Genomic DNA, 18,885 nt, shown 5'->3' with positions numbered 1-18,885 from the left:
ATTTTTGATAAAAAACAGACTACTTATTTCATTTATTTATTGTTCTTTTTTCAGGATTTTATTTTACATAGTCTCACGTTAAACGGCAATCAAATTGATTTGCAACTTACATAATCAGCGTTATTTTCCCCATTGAACTTGTTGCGATCGTTCCACCATATTCATTACAGGAGCAGAAGAAAATTGTAATTATGCAACCATATAGGGAGAAAATCAACAAGCAAATTGGCATCCATGTGTCTGTGACTCTACTCCAAGGCAGCAGTGGCTACAGATCTATTGTAACTTACCCCTTCCAGTGTGTGACTGAAAAAATGTTTATCAGTTCAAAACGCTTAGGTTGTTCAGAAAGGCTCTTTATAAAGCCAATCAAATATTATCATCCATCCATCCATCCATTTTATACCGCTTGTCCATTTTTTTTTAAGGGGGGGGGGTCCCTGGAGCCTAACTCAGCTGAATTCGGGCGGAAGGCGGGGTACACCCTGGACAAGTCGCCACGTCATAGCAGGGCCAACACAGATAGACAACATTCACACACTATGGCCAATTTAGTGTTGCCAATCAACCTATCAGTATCGTATTTTCCGGACCATAGGGCCCACCGGATTATAAGGCGCACTGCCGATGAATGGTCAATTTTTTTTATCTTTTTTCATATAAAAGGGAGTTGTTGTTTTTTTTCTAAATGTAAAACACTTCCTTGTGGTCTACATAACATGTAATGGTGGTTCTTTGGTCAAAATGTTGCATGGATTATGTTTTACAGATCATCTTCAAGCCGCTTTCTGACGGTCGCTTATGGATGCGCTGTTTTGTGGGCGGTCTTATTTACGTGGCTCACATTCGGAAGCGTCTTTTTTCCGTCATTTTTGTTGTAGCGGTGTAGCGTGCGAGGACGGGAGTGGAAGAAGTGTCAAAAGATGGAGCTAATGTCATTTAGACTTTACTCAAATCAATAACAGAGCAGCATCTCCTCATCCGGATCAACAACGAGGCCGGAAATGTGTCCCGTGAAAAAACGTTCGACCGGAATTCTAATAACCAAAGTTCCTTGGGTGAATAATGTTAACTCACAACACCGGTATGTTTTAGCGCTTTCATGGCGAGTTTACTGACAGATACAAGTAAGAATTTTACACTACTTTATATTAGAAATGGCAACAGCGGAGGTTGAATGCCACATAACAAGAAAATAAAGAAAAATAATCTTATCAACTACGGCGTCTTCACAGACTACAAAGGCGTACGCGCGCAATTTTTTAGGATTCATGCAGATCCCAAATACAGGTACCAGAAGGTAAGAAAAGTTGCTTTTGCATAATATTGCGAAACAAAACGCCAGATGATGTCTTACCTTATACACACACAATAATTATACTTGTATGTTGAAGCACATCAAACGGTGCAGCCTACACTTATCTTTGTGTTTGACTGCCATCGCATAGGCACACTTATCACTACACCATGTACCAACTAAAATTGCTTTGAGGTCGGTAAGCTCAACCAAACTTACTCCTTACACTAGCGCACCGGGTTATAAAGCGCACTGTCAAGTTTTGAAGGGGAAAAAAGGATTTTAAGTGCACCTTATAGTACGGAAAATACGCTAATCTTAGTATTAGTAATAAATAGGATAGATAAAATAAAGCAATTCGGTTTGATTTGAAAACAGGATATGGTATGGAACTAAAAGTGATCCTAAAATGACTTTTGTTGTTATCTGACACTAAACTGTACGGAAAATAAAATCACATAAAATTAATTTCTCGAATATTCAGACACATTATACAATCAAATTAAAACATTACAACAAAAAACATTAATTAATTAATTACACCTAATTGATCTCAGACAATGGTTAATATTACTTTTGCAATTATGTGAGAGTCCATGAGAAACACAACCAACTTGTATTTTTAATTTTCAATGATTACACACCAATTAAGCATGTTAAAATACAGTTTTATTGTTTTAGCATATCAACATTACTGATCAGCTTTCTTGCATACTAGTGTGACCATTGCGGATGTCAAAAACATTGCATGAACTTAATAATGGTCGTATGATTGCAACACTTAAAGGGAAGAATTGTTTTCATGAGCAACAAACTATTTTGAAATTAACAATTTGGAGGTTGAAATGCGTCACAGAACAGATTGCTCACTTTAATTACCTTGATATCCAGAGCCGATAACCCCTATCGCCTCCCAGCCCAAAAAACTGCAACAAGTGAGCAAAGATACTTCAAGGTGTAATCCTGAAGTGTATTGGACACAATGTTTTACAGTTAAGTCTAAAACCTGAAACAATGCCAAAAAATAAACAAAGGATGGCTATCAAATTCCACAACGGGTAAAATGTCAAGGCAGGCCAAAATGTAGTAAACAATTTTCTTTATTCCCTCCATTTCTTTCTACCACACTCCCTCCCTTTTTACTTCTGCACAAGTTACTCATAACTGCTGATTTCACTATGCCAACAGTAATCGGACACAACCCACCCACCTCCAACGTCATTTTCATACGTTTTTTGCTCCATGGGGAATACCAAAGAGCTAGTCTTCTCAAACATAAAATCAACAGATCATGGGTTTACTTGAGACAAGTTATAAGTGTGTAACAAAAATCTATAAAACACAGTATTAAACTGGACTGTTAAAGGGAAACTGCATTTTTGTGGGATTTTTGTCAATCATTCAGAATCCTTTTGTGAGACAAAAATAGCGGTAGAAAATGGATGGATGGAAAAATATTTTTTTCTTTTTTGAATGCAATGAAGCCAATAGGAGTCGCTTTGTTCTGCCTATAAAGTGCTTAAAACATCCAAATCCTTCAATCAAGGTTATGATGTAAGTATATATGTAATGTACCGTATTTTTCGGATTACAAATCACCGGAGTATACGTCATACCGACCGAAAATGCGTAATAAAGAAGGAAAAAACATATATACGTCGCACAGGAGTATAAGTCGCATTTTGGGGGAACATTTATTTGATCAAATCCAACACCATGAATAGACATTTGAAAGGCAATTTAAAATAAAGAAAGAATAGTGAACAACAGACTGAATAAGTGTACGTTATATGACGCATAAATAACCAACTGAGAACATGCCTGGTATGTTAATGTAACATATTATGGTAAAAGTCATTCAAATAACATATAGAACATGGTATACGTTTCCCAATAAATCTGTCACTCCTCATTGCTAAATCCAATTAAATCTTCTTCCTCGATGTCGCTTCTAAACAACTCTGCCAACTCCAAAGGTATGCGCCGCTTCCTCTTGTCGTTTTCTGCAGCATATTTCACTACGTCCAGCTTGTAATCTGCAGTACATGATTTCCTTTTCTGTGCCATTTTTGTTCAGCTCTTCTCACTTTTTATAAATTACCGCCAATGTTGAAACGATCCATTTTAATAGCTGCAGCAGTAGCATTTATCAGTTAACGTCCCATGACCCACAATGCACTTCAGCCATGACCCTCCCCCGCCGAATTCTTATTGGTTGGCGTGTGTGTGACGATTGCTGACATTTTCCTCGTCTCTTCTGCGAATTGGATAAATAATATTATTTGATAATAAACGGTAATGTGTTAATAATTTCACACACAAGTCGCTCCGGAGTATATGTCGGACCCCCGGCCAAAGTATGAAAAAAATGCGACTTATCATCCGAAAAATATGGTAGTAACAGACACATTCATAATAACATGTAATATGTATGTATCTTGCTCATTTTATAATTGCATAAACTTTTTCTTTCGACAATACCACTGCAGTCATCATGAGAGCCAACAAACATAATTAAACATCACATACTGTACAATGTCAGCTGTCACTGGGATGCCGACTATTAGAATGTTGATTTAGTCCTATTTGGATAAAGAATTACTCATAATCCTCGCAAATAAAAAGGTGGGTGCAACAAAGCATTCTGTATGTCTTACATACCATCTCCCGATCCAAGTTGGCTGTCAAAGTTCAGCAACTTGTTAGATTATGTCCATCTATTTACCATCCAGGTGAGAAGCGTGATTTATGATCTAGAACAGACCTGAGCAAATTAAGGCCCAGGGGCCGCAAGCTTTTCAATCTGGCCCGCCACACATTCCCAAATATTTTTTTTTTTTAGATTTTTAACATGGAAATTGTAGCTGCCATTATGATGTGCAGTGATGTTTTCAAATTACGGGAAGTCTTGGACTACACAAAGTATTTCAATGGTTGGAATCTGCCTTTTGCATGATTTACTAGTTACTATGGTCATCCAAGTCACAGCAGCTCAGACGAGGCAACAAGCAGTGTTGGTGGAAAGCGTTTCCACTAAGTGTGTCTAGAGCGGCCAGCCTGAAATGCACGTGTCCGAGACAGATGCGGAAGGAGATTTTTACAATAAAGTTCTAAAGCTTAGTGATATCAGATATCAGATTGTAGGTGGGTTTTTTTTACCCTTCGCGTTCAAATTTCACTGTGTTTGTTGCATTTTTCTTGCGTTTCGCTTGATTCTAAAATATGTCGATTGAGAGGGGGTGTGACGTTCAAATGTTGTCAATATTCAGTGTTTTACCGTTCATAGTTAATATTGTAAATCACAAATTCCTTATTTTCATGTACATTCTGGGTGTCTCGTTCAGGAAAAAAAAATCTTCATTCCGTTTTAAGACGATCTGTCATAACGTTTTTAGCTTTCAATCAGACATTATTGTTAGGTTCTGTATTCTTGTTCCTTAAAATAGATATACCAGCCCCTAGACACATTTTTTTCTCTAAATCTGGCCCTCCTTGTCAAAATAATTGCTCAGGCATGATCTACAATAAACTTTCACACGCTCCGAGGCGAGGAAGCAGCTCACCAAGTGATGTTGTCAATTTAAAGGCCTACTGAAACCCACTACTACCGACCACGCAGTGTGCTAGTTTATATATCAATGATGAAATATTAACATTGCAACACATGCCAATACGGCCGGTTTAGTTTACTATATTGTAATTTTAAATTTTCCGTGAGGTATCCTGTTTAAAACGTCGCGTGCTTGTGTCGTTATTGGTTGTAGCGGACATTTTATCCCAGCACCACTCACGGCTAAAAGTCGTCTGCTTTAATCACATAATTACACAGTATTTTGGACATCTTTGTTGCTGAATCTTTGGCAATTTGTTCAATTAATAATGGAAACTATAAAGAAGAAAGCTATTGGTGGAAAGCGGTGGATTGCAGCTTATCTTTAGCATCCAAAACACAGCCGGTGTTTCTTTGTTTGTTGTGAAGCTTTAATATCGAACAGAGCGGTCAAGCGAACATGTTTCTCTACCACATGTCAACCGGCAGGTTTCGGTGAGAAAATTGTGATATTAAGTCGGCTCTTACCGGAGACATGAGCGGAGCTTGCGACCTCCTGCAGCAGCTGTCAAAGAGGCCGCTGCGACTTTCTTGGCTCCTCCATGGCTTCCATCAGAGACACTGGCGGTCACCACACCCCTCCGACTTTCAGGTATGACTTTATAATCTCACTAAAACATTAGTAACACAATAAGCAGAGAAGGGATTTTCCAGAATTATCACAGTAAATGTGTCTAATAACATCTGAATCGCTCCCACTGCCGTCGCCTTTTTTTTTCCTTCTAGTGCTTCATTCTAACTTTCCTCATCCACAAATCTTTCATCCTCGCTCAAATTAATGGGGAAATCATCGCTTTCTCGGTCCGAATCGCTCTTGCTGCTGGTGGCTATGATTATAAACAATGTGAGGATGTGAGAAGCCCTACAACCCGTGACGTCATGCGCACATCGTCTGCTACTTCCGGTAAAGGCAAGGCTTTTTATTAGCGACCAAAAGTTGCGAACTTTATCGTCGATGTTCTCTACTAAATCCTTTCAGCAAAAATATGGCAATATCGCGAAATGATCAAGTATGACACATAGAATGGACCTGCTATACCCGCTTAGATAAGAAAATCTCATTTCAGTAGGCCTTTAAGTAGTTAGCGCTCTGTGATCATGGCGCCACTAAAATAGTTTGTCTGTGTTAGCGTTTAAAATAACAATATCGCTAATACTTGGTTAATATTCATGACCAGAATGTAAATGAAGTATCGTTGGCACTTTTTGGATGGTTATTTAGAGGGCTTTATGTGCGGAAGAGAAGACCTCTGATTGACTATTATAAGCAGACTTTCATTTACACTTACTTCATGTTAAAATGCATTGAAAACAAGAACAACATGTGTTCTTGTTTTACACAGAGGAAATAAGACAAATGGGCAAAAAACTTTTTTTAAAGTGCAGTTCCCCTTTTAAGAGTTTCTTCTATAACCTTTCCCTGAACTCTACCTTCATCTATAATACTAGTTGTGATCTCTACCCATCCTAAACACAATCTCCCCTGACCTCTAACCTCAACAGAGCTGGGGACATCTTCAGAGAGTGGGAAAGCGACATGGATGACAGGTGTCAGTCCGGCCGACATAGTAAAAAAACTCCTCCGAAAATGACTCTCATCCCACTCTGATAGCAGTGCATTCATGTGTGCTAAAGACTGTACTATCCAAACAACACGAAAATATTTAAAGCAAGGATCGACCTCATAAATGCAAATCATAAATACCACAGTCATCATTGTTTAGCCATGCTAACATGCTACCAACCAAGGAGTTGGCAACCCAAAATGTTGAAAGTGCCATATTGGAGCGAAAATACAAAAACAAAATTTGTCTGGAGCCGCAAAAAAATAATGTTATAATGAAGACAACACATGATGTGTCTATATTAGTTATATTTGCCTACTATCAAAATAACTGTGTCGCAGGCTGACACAAATCTTTGTTGACAGAAATGTTGAAATTTAATATTTATTCTACACATTTTTGCAACGCTCTAAATCATTAGTAAAATGGAGGCTTCTCAGAGGCTGAGATAACTCCTGGTAATGACTGTCTTAGAATGGCCACAAGTATAGATGTGTGTGTCCAAGTCAAAGGAAACGGCAGGCTGTTTTCTTCTAATGGATTTATTCCAATCTTTGCAAGCTGGGTAACGTTTGCTGTGGTCTGGAACAACATGGCAAACAAACAACTATCAAAAATGCAGCCAATATTACATGCAGATGATATGTTATGAGATACACTGTAAAAAGTCAGTGTTCAAAAACAAGAATAAAAAATACAAAAATTAGGGCTATTTTATTTGAACTAGGGCTGGGCGATATGGCCTTTTTTTACTATCTCGATATTTTTAGGCCTTATCACGATACACAATACATATATCGATATTTTGCCTTAGCCTTGAATTAACACGTGATACATATAATCACAGCAGTATGATGATTCTATGTGTCGACATTAAAACATTCTTGTTCATACTGCATTAATATATGCTCATTTTAAACTTTCATGCAGAGAAGGAAATCACAACTAAATCAATTGACCAAAACTGTATTTATTAAACAGTTATTAGCAGGTGACTATTCAAATGATGCTACGTATTAGCAGTAATGCTACTTTTGGTAACAACACTTATGCCCCACACTTGACAATTTAAAAGTTGTCTATTCGACATCTTCCCGCTTGAAGCCGAACCATCGCCGGACGATGGACCCCCTGCTGTTTTTCTTGGGAATTAATTCTTCCTTCATTTGTTACCAGTTTCGCACCTTCTTTCTCTGATATTACCACTCGCACGGCTCAGCTAGCACAACAGCTAACATTACCCATGCTGCTACCTCTCTGTTGGGTGAGGGCGTATACGTATGTGACGTATGACGTGACAGTATGTGACGTATGTAGGAAGGTGAGCTTCCTGTCTGTGAGAAGGAGACACAAGGAGTGGGAAGAGCCTGTAGTGTAATGCCCGCAGCTAAAAGCAACTGCGTGAGAACGTATACTCCAATATCACGATATAGTCATTTTCTATATCGCACAAAGACAAACCCGTGATATATCGCGTATATTGATATATCGCCCAGCCCAATTTGATCTAACCAAATTTATTTGTCAATACAGCAAGGAAATTTGGCTTGTCAAGACTTTCCAAAACAAGTGAAATTAGCTAACCTCAATGAACAAAAAAAAACTTTTAAAATAAGTATATTCTCACTAATAACAACTGTACTACTATATGGGTATGTATTTTCTATTGTTTCATTGAAAATAAAACAGCAAAGTCCATTTGGCTGTCATCTGTTTTAATTATGAGACAATTGTGTCAAAGTCATGATTTTTTTCCATGCTTGAAAAAAGAAATTAATACTTTAAAAAAGTAGTTTTATACTTGTGAGTGTTGATGACACAGCTTTGCAACAATTGATGTTCTACTTCCAAGCATGTTTTACTCAGTATAGGTCATAAAATCTCATCAACAAGCTGTAATATCTTACTGAGATAATTTAGGACCAAAACCCTTAAAATAAGTAAAACACTCTAAATTAAAATCGGCTTAGTGAGAAGAATTATCTTATCAGACAGAAAATAAGCAAATATCACCTTTATTTGAGATATTTAATCTTACTTAGATTTCAGTTTTTGCAGTGCATGCAAATATAAATTGAATTAATAGATGTTAAAGAAAATTAAATGATCTCAAATATATCTACACACAAGGCATAATGATGCAATATGTACGTACAGCTAGCCTAAACAGCATATTACTCATCGATTAGCTTGCAATAATACAGTGACCAAATATGCCTGCTTAGCACTCCACACAAGTCAATAAATGAATAAATGTGTTGTACTTGTATAGCGCTTTTCTACCTTCAAGGAACTCAAAGCGCTTTGACACTACTTCCACATTTACACATTCACACACTGATGGAGGGAGCTGCCATGCAAGGCGCTAACCAGCACCCATCAGGAGCAAGGGTGAAGTGTCTTGCTCAAGGACACAACGGACATGATGAGGTTGGTACTAGGTGGGGATTGAACCAGGGACCCTCGGGTTGCGCACGGCCACTCTCCCACTGCCCTACAATAACATCCACAAAGCTCACCTTTCTGCATTCACGCACAGCATTAAAAGTTTGGTGGACAAAATGAGACAAAAAAGGAGTGGCATAAAACATGTCTTACAAAGTCAGAGAAAGTTGTACATGTAAACAAACTAAGGTTGGTTCAAGGACTGCTAAGCTCGCAAAATAGTCTCTAATCACTGAAGCATGTTTAATATAAACAGTGTGATTTCTAACAATTAGGGAGATTTGTGTCATGTTTATCCTCCCACAGAAACCATATTAAAACAAAAAATATATTTATTCCCCCCATCTTTTTCCACTTTTCATACATTTTTGAAAAAGCTCCACAGAGCCACGAGGCGGACGCTAAAAAGCCGCATGCGGCTGTAGAACCACGTGTTACTGATCCCCGTACTAACCAAAAGTGAACACATCTGTGAGTTATCTCATTAGACAACTTAGCTTTAAGTCAGGGATCAGAAACCTGTGGCTCTCGTGTCGCATGAGGTTCTTTAGCGCCGCCCTAGTGGCTCCCTGAAGCATTTTTAAAAAAGGATTGAATATGGAAAAAGATGGGGAAAATTATTTTTTTTGTTTTAATTTGTTTTTGAGGACAAACATGACACAAACCTTCCCATTTGTTATAAAGCCCACTGTTTAATATGTTTGTGTACATGCGTCAGTTCATCGTTTTGTCCTGATTATTTTGGCGATTCTTGAACTCACCATAGTGTGGACTGTGACGCAACAGTTTGTTTACATGTAAAATATTCCACTCATTCCTTGTCTCATTTTGTCCACCAAATGTTTTATGCTGTGCGTGACCACACAAAGGTGAGCCTTGTTGATGTTATTGACTTGTTGGAATGCTAATCAGGCATATTTGGTCTGTGCATGACTGCAAGCTAATCAATGCTAGCATCTATTTAAGCTAGCTGTATGTCCCTATTGCATCATTATCCCTCATTTGTAGCTATATTTGAGCTAATTTAATATCCTTTACTTTTATCCTCTCTATGTCTCATGACACATACTATTGGCTGCATTTCTGATGTTTGTGTGCCATGTTGTTCCAGACCACAGCAAACATTACCGAGCTTGCCAAAGATTGAAATATATATATTAAAAGAAGACGGCCTTAACTTGAACACTCACATCTATACCTTTGGCCATTAAACTCCAGTAATTTCCAGGAGTTCTCACTTTCTCAGTAGCCTCTGATTTACTAATCGTTTCTAATGTAAAAATGTGTAGAATAAATATTATATTTCAACATTTCTGTCAACGAAGATTTGCTTTAGCCTGCGACACACAGTCCTTTTGATAGTAGGCTATTATAGATAATATAGACACTTGCGTCATGTGTTGCCTTCATTACAAGACTTGTACACGGCTTTTCATTTGCTCCAGACAGATTTGTTCTGTTCGTTATTGGTCCAATTTGGCTATTTCAACATTTTGGGTTGCCGACCCATGTAGAGTGTCTGTCCTGAGACTGGAAGGTCGTGAGTTCAAACCCCGGCCGAGTCATACCAAAGTCTACAAAAAAACGGGACCCATTGCCTCCCTGCTTGGCACTCAGCATCAAGGGTTGGAATTGGGTGTTAAATCACCAAAAATAATACCAGAGTGCGGCCCCTGCTGCTGCTCACTGCTCCCCTCACTCCATAGGGGGTGAACATGGGGACGGATCAAATGCAGAGGGTAATTTCACCACCCCCAGTGTGTGTGTGTGTGAGACAATCATTAGGACTTTAACTTTTTAGGTGAATTCATGCACAGTTTGAAGGACATTTCAAATGCATACTGACCTCTTTTAGCAGTCCAGAAACGGTGTTTCACATCATTTGGCCCGCTATACTTCCTCCGTTTGTGTCAACGTGGCGGCTACATGTTATTCCAAGTGCTGAATTGGCAAAACATGAACAATATAAGATCTCTACCCTACATACATACACATAGATATATATACAAACCCCATTTCCATATGAAATTGTGTTAGATATAAATATAAACGGAATACAATGATTTGTAAATCATTCTCAACCATATTCAGTTGAATATGCAACAAAGACAACGTATTTGATGTTCAAACTGAAAAAACTATTTTTTTTTTTTTTTCCAAATAATCATTAACTTTAGAATTTGATGCCAGCAACACGTAACAAAGAAGTTGGGAAAGGTGGCAATAAATACTGATAAAGTTGAGGAATGCTCATCAAACACTTATATGGAACATCCCACAGGTGTGTAGGCTAATTGGGAACAGTTGGGTGCCAAGATTGGGTATAAAAGCAGCTTCCATTAAATGCTAAGTAATTCACAAACAAGGATGGGGTGAGGGTCACCACTTTGTAAGCAAATTGTCGAACAGTTTTAGAACAACATTTCTCAACGAGCTATTGCAAGGAATTTAGGGATTTTACCATCTAAGATCCGTAAAATCATTAAAAAGTTCAGAGAATCTGGAGAAATCACTACACGTAAGCGATGATATTACGGACTTTTGATCCCTCAGGCGGTACTGCATCAAAAACCGAGATCAGTGTGTAAAGGTTATCACCACATGGGCTCAGGAACACTTCATAAAACCACTGTCAGTAACTACTGTTGATCGCTACATCTGTAAGTGCAAGTTAAAACTCTACTATGCAAAGCCAAAATCATTTATCAACAATATCCTGAAACGCCGCCGGCTTGGCTGAGCCCGAGATCACCTAAGATGGATTGATGCAAAGTGGAAAGGTGTTCTGTGGTCTACCGAGTTCACAGATCAAATTCTATTTGGAAACAGAGGATGTGGTGTCCTCCAGAACAAAGAGGAAGATAACCATTCGGATTGTTATAGGCGCAAAGTTCAAAAGCCAGCATCTGTGATGGTATGGGGGTGTATTAGTGACCAAGGCATGGGTAACTTACACATCTGTGAAGGCACACTTAATGCTGAAATGTCCGTACAGGTTTTGGAGCAACATATGTTGTCACCCAAGCAATGTCATCATGGATGCCCCTGCTTATTTCAGCAAAACAAGTGTTACCACAGCGTGGCTTCGTCAAAAAAAGAGTGAGGGTACTTTCCTGGCCCGCCTGCAGTCCAGACCTGTCTCCCATCGAAAATATGAGGCACATTATGAAGCGTAAAATACGACGGCGAAGACCCCGGACTGTTGAACGACTGAAGCTCTACATAAAACAAGAATGGGAAAGAATTCCACTTTCAAAGTTTCAACAATTAGTTTCCTCAGTTCCCAAAGTTTGCCAAACGTTTATTGAGTGTTGGTAAAAGAAAAGGTGATGTAACACAATGCTCAAGATGTCCTTTCCAAACTACTTTGGCACGTGTTGCAGCCATGATATTCTAAGTTAATTATTATTTGCAAAAAATAATAAAGTTTATGAGTTTTGACATCAAATATCTTGTCTTTGTGGTGCATTCAATTGAATATGGTTTGAAAAGGATTTGCAAATCATTGTCCATCCATCCATTTTCTACCGCTTATTCCCTTTTGGAGTCGCGGGGGGCGCTGGCGCCTATCTCAGCTACAATCGGGCGTAAGGCGGGGTACACCCTGGACAAGTCGCCACCTCATTGTATTCCGTTTATATTTACATCCAACACAATTTCCCAACTCATATGGAAACGGGTTTGTGTATGAGTGTGTGAGCGAGCAATGAGAGATCAATACGATGAAGGCAAGGTGACAGTAGCCAGGTGTCGCATCTATAACGACACCCATCGCTTTACGTTCGTGAGGCGTTCAGGTGTGCAAAATAAAAATCTGGGAGATACCAATATGTACATGTATGACTGTGTTATTATCAATACAGGGGCGGTGCAGCCAGAAATGGCGTTAACGTTACCTACTAATTGTGCTACATGACAATATTTACTTTTCGAACATAGACCATAAAACGCATAGTGTGAGTGGCTCTTGCAGCGGGTAACTTGACAGCTAATATTTCAGGTCTAGTGAGGCTGCAAAGATTACATTGATAGCGTTGGCGGGTTTGGAATGAGTAGTAAATTCCAACAGTCCCTTCTCGTCATTTCGAGTTGCAGCGTGCTTCTATTCTGTAATGTTTATAGTTGAATAGCGAATGGTAATGACAGTGCAGGACTGTACATCGTGCATGATCGTGCATCTCCGTCACATTCTCGCATGCACTCGTGTTACATCTCGGCTACAGCGGCTAACGATGCACTAGCAAGTCTGCCAAACCGTGAAAAATGTTTCACGTAGCCGCAAAATGCAACGGCGGAATTACGTATTAGTCGTAACCACACGCAGAAATGTGACGAGTAATATTGGGAAATAACAAACGCATCACCGTGTAGGTTATTAAAAAAAACAAAAAAAAAACATGTCAACAAAATGGCGGCTACGTTGAATCAACAGAGCCCGAGAAATGGATCTAGCAATTAATTCCTTCTTCTCTGGGAGTAAAATCCTTCTTCCTTACAGCGTGGAATATCCTGAATTTCGTCCGAGATGTTGTAGAAAATCCACTCCGACGCACCGTTAGCTGGGCCTGGATGTGTCAGCACAGGCCTCTCTGGTCGGTGGGGCCTCCATGTCTGCGCAGCCCGTCTCGCTACAGTGTCAGTCCCGCACGGGCACGCTCAGCCCCGGGTAGGGAGGGGGAGAAGAGGCCCGGCGAGGGCGGGGGCGAGTGGCGGAGGAAAAGCAAAAGTAGGAAAGGAGGAAGAAATGTCACTAATTCGGTTGCTGTTTTCAGTTGGGTGGCATTTTCTTTCAAGCTGGCTTTTGGAATGGCTGTCAAACTTGTCAAAAACAAGTCAGAGCTGGGCAAATTAAGGACCAGGGGCCACATAAGCTTTTCAATCCGGCCTCCCGGCTCTCCCCCCCAAAAAAGTTTCAGATCTTTAAGATGGAAACTGTTGCTGCCATTATAATGTGCATTCCATCCATTTTTCTCCGTTTATCCAAGGTCGGGTCGCGGGGACAGCAGCCTAAGCAGAGAAGCCCAGACTCCCTTCTCTGCAGCCACTTCGTCCAGCTCCCCCCGGGCATACTTGCCAACCCTCCCAGGATTATCCGGGAGACTCCCGAAATTCAGCACCTCTCCCGAAAACCTCCCGACACATATTCTCTTTGAAAATCTCCGGAAATTCGTTCGGAGCTGGAGGCCACGCCCCCTCCAGCTCCATGCGGACCTGAGTGGCGGAGGAAAAGCTAAAGTAGGAGAGGAAATGAGGAAAAATTGTCACTAATTCGGTTGCTGTTTTCAGTTGGGTGGCATTTTCTTTCAAGCTGGTTTAGGGAATGGCTGTCAAACTTGTCAAAAACAACAAGAATATGCTGAGTCAAAGCTGGGCAAATTAAGGACCCGGGGCTACATACGGCTCGTTAAGCTTTTCAATCTGGCCCTCCGGCTCTCCCCCCAAAAAAGTTTCAGATCTTTAAGATGGAAACTGTTGCTGCCATTATAATGTGCATTCCATCCATCCATCCATTTTCCTCCGCTTATCCAAGGTTGGGTCACGGGGGCAGCAGCCTAAGCAGAGAAGCCCAGACTCCCTTCTCTGCAGCCACTTCGTCCAGCTCCCCCCGGGCATACTTGCCAACCCTCCCGGATTTTCCACGAGACTCCCGAAATTCAGCACCTCTCCCGAAAACCTCCCGACACATATTCTCTCTTTGAAAATCTCCGGAAATTCATTCGGAGCTGGAGGCCACGCCCCCTCCAGCTCCATGCGGACCTGAGTGGCGGAGGAAAAGCAAAAGTAGGAGAGGAAATAAGGAAAAATTGTCACTAATTCGGTTGCTGTTTTCAGTTGGGTGGCATTTTCTTTCAAGCTGGTTTAGGGAATGGCTGTCAAACTTGTCAAAAACAACAAGAATATGCTGAGTCAAAGCTAGGCAAATTAAGGACCCGGGGCTACATACGGCTCGTTAAGCTTTTCAATCTGGCCTTCCGGCTCTCCCCCCAAAAAAAGTTTCAGATCTTTAAGATGGAAACTGTTGCTGCCATTATAATGTGCATTCCATCCATCCATCCATCCATTTTCCTCCGCTTATCCAAGGTCGGGTCACGGGGGCAGCAGCCTAAGCAGAGAAGCCCAGACTTCCTTCTCCGCAGCCACTTCGTCCAGCTCCTCCCGGGCATCCTTGACAACCGTCCCAGGATTATCCGGGAGACTCCCGAAATTCAGCACCTCTCCCGAAAACCTCCCGGGACAAATTTTCTCTTCGAAAATCTCCGGAAATTCAGGCGGAGCTGGAGGCCACACCCCCTCCAGCTCCATGCGGACCTGAGTGGCGGAGGAAAAGCAAAAGTAGGAGAGGAAAGAAGGAAGAAATGTCACTAATTCGGCTGCTGTTTTCAGTTGGGTGGCATTTTCTTTCTAGCTGGCTTTTGGAATGGCTGTCAAACTTGTCAAAAACGGCAAGTATATGCTGAGTCAAAGCTGGGCAAATTAAGGACTAGAGGCCACATACGGCTCGTTAAGCTTTTCAATCTGGTCCCCCGGCTCTCCCAAAAAAAAGTTTCAGATCTTTAAGATGGAAACTGTTGCTGCCATTATAATGTGCATTCCATCATCCATCCATTTTCCTCTGCTTATCCAAGGCCGGGTCGCGGAGGCAGCAGCCTAAGCAGAGAAGCCCAGACTTCCTTCTCCGCAGCCACTTCGTCCATTTCCTCCCTGGCATACTTGCCAACCCTCACAGGATTTTCCGGGAGACTCCCAAAATTCAGCACCTCTCCCGAAAATCTCCCGGGACAAATTTTCTCCCGAAATTCAGGCAGACCTGGGTGAAGACAGCCTGTTTTCACGTCCGCTTTACCACATTATAAACAGTGTGTCTGCCCAATGACGTTGCAACTGTAGAATAATCAGTTTAAATCAATAAAAGTTTAAATCAATCATGCTTATGTGAGAATAACATTTACGGCTTTTAGAAAGTGCAGTGCACAACTACGCTCACGACAGCTGTAAATATACTCCTCCCCTCTTAACCACGCCCCCGACCTCCTGAAATCGGAGGTCTCAAGGTTGGCAAGTATGCTGCCGGGAGATCCCGAGGCGTTCCCAGGCCAGCCAACGTGTCCTGGGTCTTCCCTCCTCCCGGTTGGATGTGCCCTAAACACCTCCCTAGGGAGACATTCGGGTGGAATCCTGACCAGATGCCCCATTCACCTAGTTTGGCTCCTCCTCTTGATGTGGAGGAGCAGCGGCTTTACTCAGTGGCCTAGTGGTTAGAGTGTCTGCCCTGAGATCGGTAGGTTGTGAGTTCATAACAAAGACTATAAAAATGCGACCCATTACCTCCCTGCTTGGCACTCAGCATCAGGAGTTGGAATTGGGGGTTAAATCACCAAAAATAATTCCTCAGCGTGGCTACCACTGCTGCCCACTGCTCCCCCACCTCGCAGGGGTGTGAACAAGGGGATGGGTCTAATGTAGAGGACAAATTTCACCACACCTAGTGTTTTTGTGACAACTATTGGTACTTTAACTTAACTTTACTTTGATCTCCTCCTGGATGACGGAGCTTCTCACCCTATCTCTAAGGGAGAACCCTGCCACCAATCGGCGGAAACTCATTTTGGCCGCTTGTACCCGAGATCTTGTCCTTTCAGTCATAACCCAAAGCTCATGACCATAGGTGAGGATGGGAACGTAGATTGACCGGTAAATTTAGAGCTCTGCTTTCCAGCTCAGCACCTTCACCACAACGGATCGATACAGCGTCCGCATTACTCAAGATGCCAAAAATCCAGTGCCGGAACGTAGTTCACTCCATGTAGTCAGCATCCCGTATCTGGCTTCCCTCCTCGTATCTGCTCTCTCTGCCCGTGTCTTATGTCCTCTGTGTTCCCCACAGTGTTCTTTCTGTATCCTGTGATCGAGCTATGCGCCTCAACTTCCTTCCGGACTTTGGACTGCTTCTTTCGATCCTCGACCACCGTCGCCTCTCTACAGCACCCAACTTTTTGCTTGCCCACGGACTGTCTTCTTGCCTTGCCCCTCTGAACTTTTGAAGGATTCACCCAACACGCACAAACAACACCCTCTGATAACGGTTTTATAAAGAAATACAATCATATGTGCTTACGGACTGTATCCCTGCAGACTGTTTTGATCTATATTGATATATAATGTATATATCGTGTTTTTTATGTTGATTTAATAATTAAAAATAAATAAATGTTTGATTTATTGTTTTTTTTTTATTTCTTATGCGGCCCGGTACGAATCGGTTCCGAGCCGCGGCCTGGTGGTTGGGGACCACTGGTGTAAAGCACGTCGCCACTGGACTCTACAGCACTGGAGACGCATTCTCTGGTGATGAATCACGCATTTCTAACTGGCAATCTGATGGACGAGTCTGGGTTTGGAGGTTGCCAGGAAAATGGTACATTTCGGACTGCATTGTGCAGAGTGTGAAATTTGGTGGAGAAGGAATTATGGTGTGGGGTTGTTTTTAAGGAGTTGGGCTTGACCCCTTAGTTCCAGTGAAAGGAACTTCGAATGCTTAAGGATACCAAATCTTTTTGGACAATTCCATGCTCCCAATATTGTGGGAACATTTTGGAGCGGGCCCCTTCCTCTTCCAACATGACTGTGCACCACCGCACAAAGAAAGGTTCATAAAGACATGGACCACAGAGTCTGGTGTGGATGAACTTGACTAGCCTGCACAGAGTCCTGACCTGAACCCGATAGAACACCTTTGGGATGAATTAGAAAGGAGACTGAGAGCCAGGCCTTCTCGACCAACATCAGTGTGTGACCTCACCAATTCGCTTTTGGAAGAATAGTGGAAAATTCGTATAAACACACTGCGCAACCTTGTGGACAGCCTTCTCAGAAGATTTGAAGCTGTAATAGCTGCAAAAGCTGGACCGACATCATATTGAACCCTATGGGATAGGAATGGAATGACAAAGTTCATTTGTGAGTCAGAGCAGGTGGCCAAATACTTTTGGCAATATAGTGTATGTCAAGCGAGAGGGGGAGTGACATTCATTTGCTGTCAATATTCATTGTTTTATCGTTCATAATTAATATTCTAAAACCTACATTCTTTATTTTCATGTACATTCTGGGTGTCTCATTCAGTAAAAAAAAAAAAAAAAATTGGTTTTTTTAAGGCGGTCTGCCATAATGTTTTTAGCATTCAATCAGACATTATTTTGAGTTTTTGTATAAGTGTTCCAAAACATCAGATATACCGGCCCACAGACACATTTTTTCCTCATAATTTGACCCCCCATTGCGAGTCAAAATAATTGCCCAGGCTTGTGCTAAGTAGTGATGTGTGGATCGATATTAAATTATCTTAATATATACCAAATATTAATGCTGTTATATCAATTATAACATCTAAATATTGATACTCTAGTTATTTGAGATAAGGTATTATGTATTAATGGGAACAGAGTAAAAAAGTGGATGGTGAGATCGACAGGCGGATCGGTGAGGCGTCTTCAGTAATGCGGACATTGTACCGATCCGTTGTGGTGAAAAAGGAGCTGAGCCGGAAGGCAAAGCTCTCAATTTACCGGTCGATCTACGTTCCCATCCTCACCTACGTATGGTCATGACCGAAAGGATAAGATCACGGGTACAAGTAGCCGAAATGAGTTTCCTCCGCCGTGTGGCGGGGCTCTCCCTTAGAGATAGGGTGAGAAGCTCTTTTATCAGGGAGGAACGCAAAGTAAAGCCGCTGCTCCTCCACATCGAGAGGAGCCACATGAGGTGGTTTGGGCATCTGGTCAGGATGCCACCCGAACGCCTCCCGAGGGAGTTGTTTAGGGAACGTCCAACCAGTAGGAGGCCACGCGGAAGACCCAGGACACGTTGGGAAGACTATGTCTCCCGGCTGGCCTGGGAACGCCTTGGGATCCCCCGCAAAGAGCTAGATGAAGTGGCTGGGTACAGGGAAGTCTGGGCTTCCCTGCTTA

At 41.5% G+C, this 18,885-nt stretch overlaps 1 protein-coding gene and 1 long non-coding RNA gene across 2 annotated transcripts in view; one reads left to right on the top strand and one right to left on the bottom strand.

Moving 5' to 3' along the window:
• The window catches only part of ash1l (ash1 (absent, small, or homeotic)-like (Drosophila)), a 92,288-nt gene extending 78,714 nt beyond the window's left edge, over positions 1–13,574 (bottom strand). Inside the window, exons 1-2 of the mRNA XM_061882182.1 lie at positions 13,414–13,574; positions 10,764–10,858 (exon numbers count right to left, since the gene is read on the bottom strand). The gene's annotated coding sequence lies outside the window, so the exon portion shown is untranslated. The remainder of the gene's footprint in view (positions 1–10,763; positions 10,859–13,413) is intronic.
• LOC133539890 (uncharacterized) overlaps positions 1–17,137 on the top strand; it is a 79,504-nt gene extending 62,367 nt beyond the window's left edge. Inside the window, exon 2 of the long non-coding RNA XR_009803509.1 lies at positions 16,803–17,137. This is a non-coding gene — a long non-coding RNA (uncharacterized LOC133539890). The remainder of the gene's footprint in view (positions 1–16,802) is intronic.
• The last annotated feature ends 1,748 nt before the right edge of the window (positions 17,138–18,885 follow it).

This window comes from Nerophis ophidion, linkage group LG21, assembly GCF_033978795.1.
Source record: "Nerophis ophidion isolate RoL-2023_Sa linkage group LG21, RoL_Noph_v1.0, whole genome shotgun sequence".
NCBI classification, from domain to species: Eukaryota; Metazoa; Chordata; class Actinopteri; order Syngnathiformes; family Syngnathidae; genus Nerophis; species Nerophis ophidion.
The sequence above is the reverse complement of the archived record's forward strand: the minus strand, read 5'-3'. Positions and strand labels throughout refer to the sequence as shown.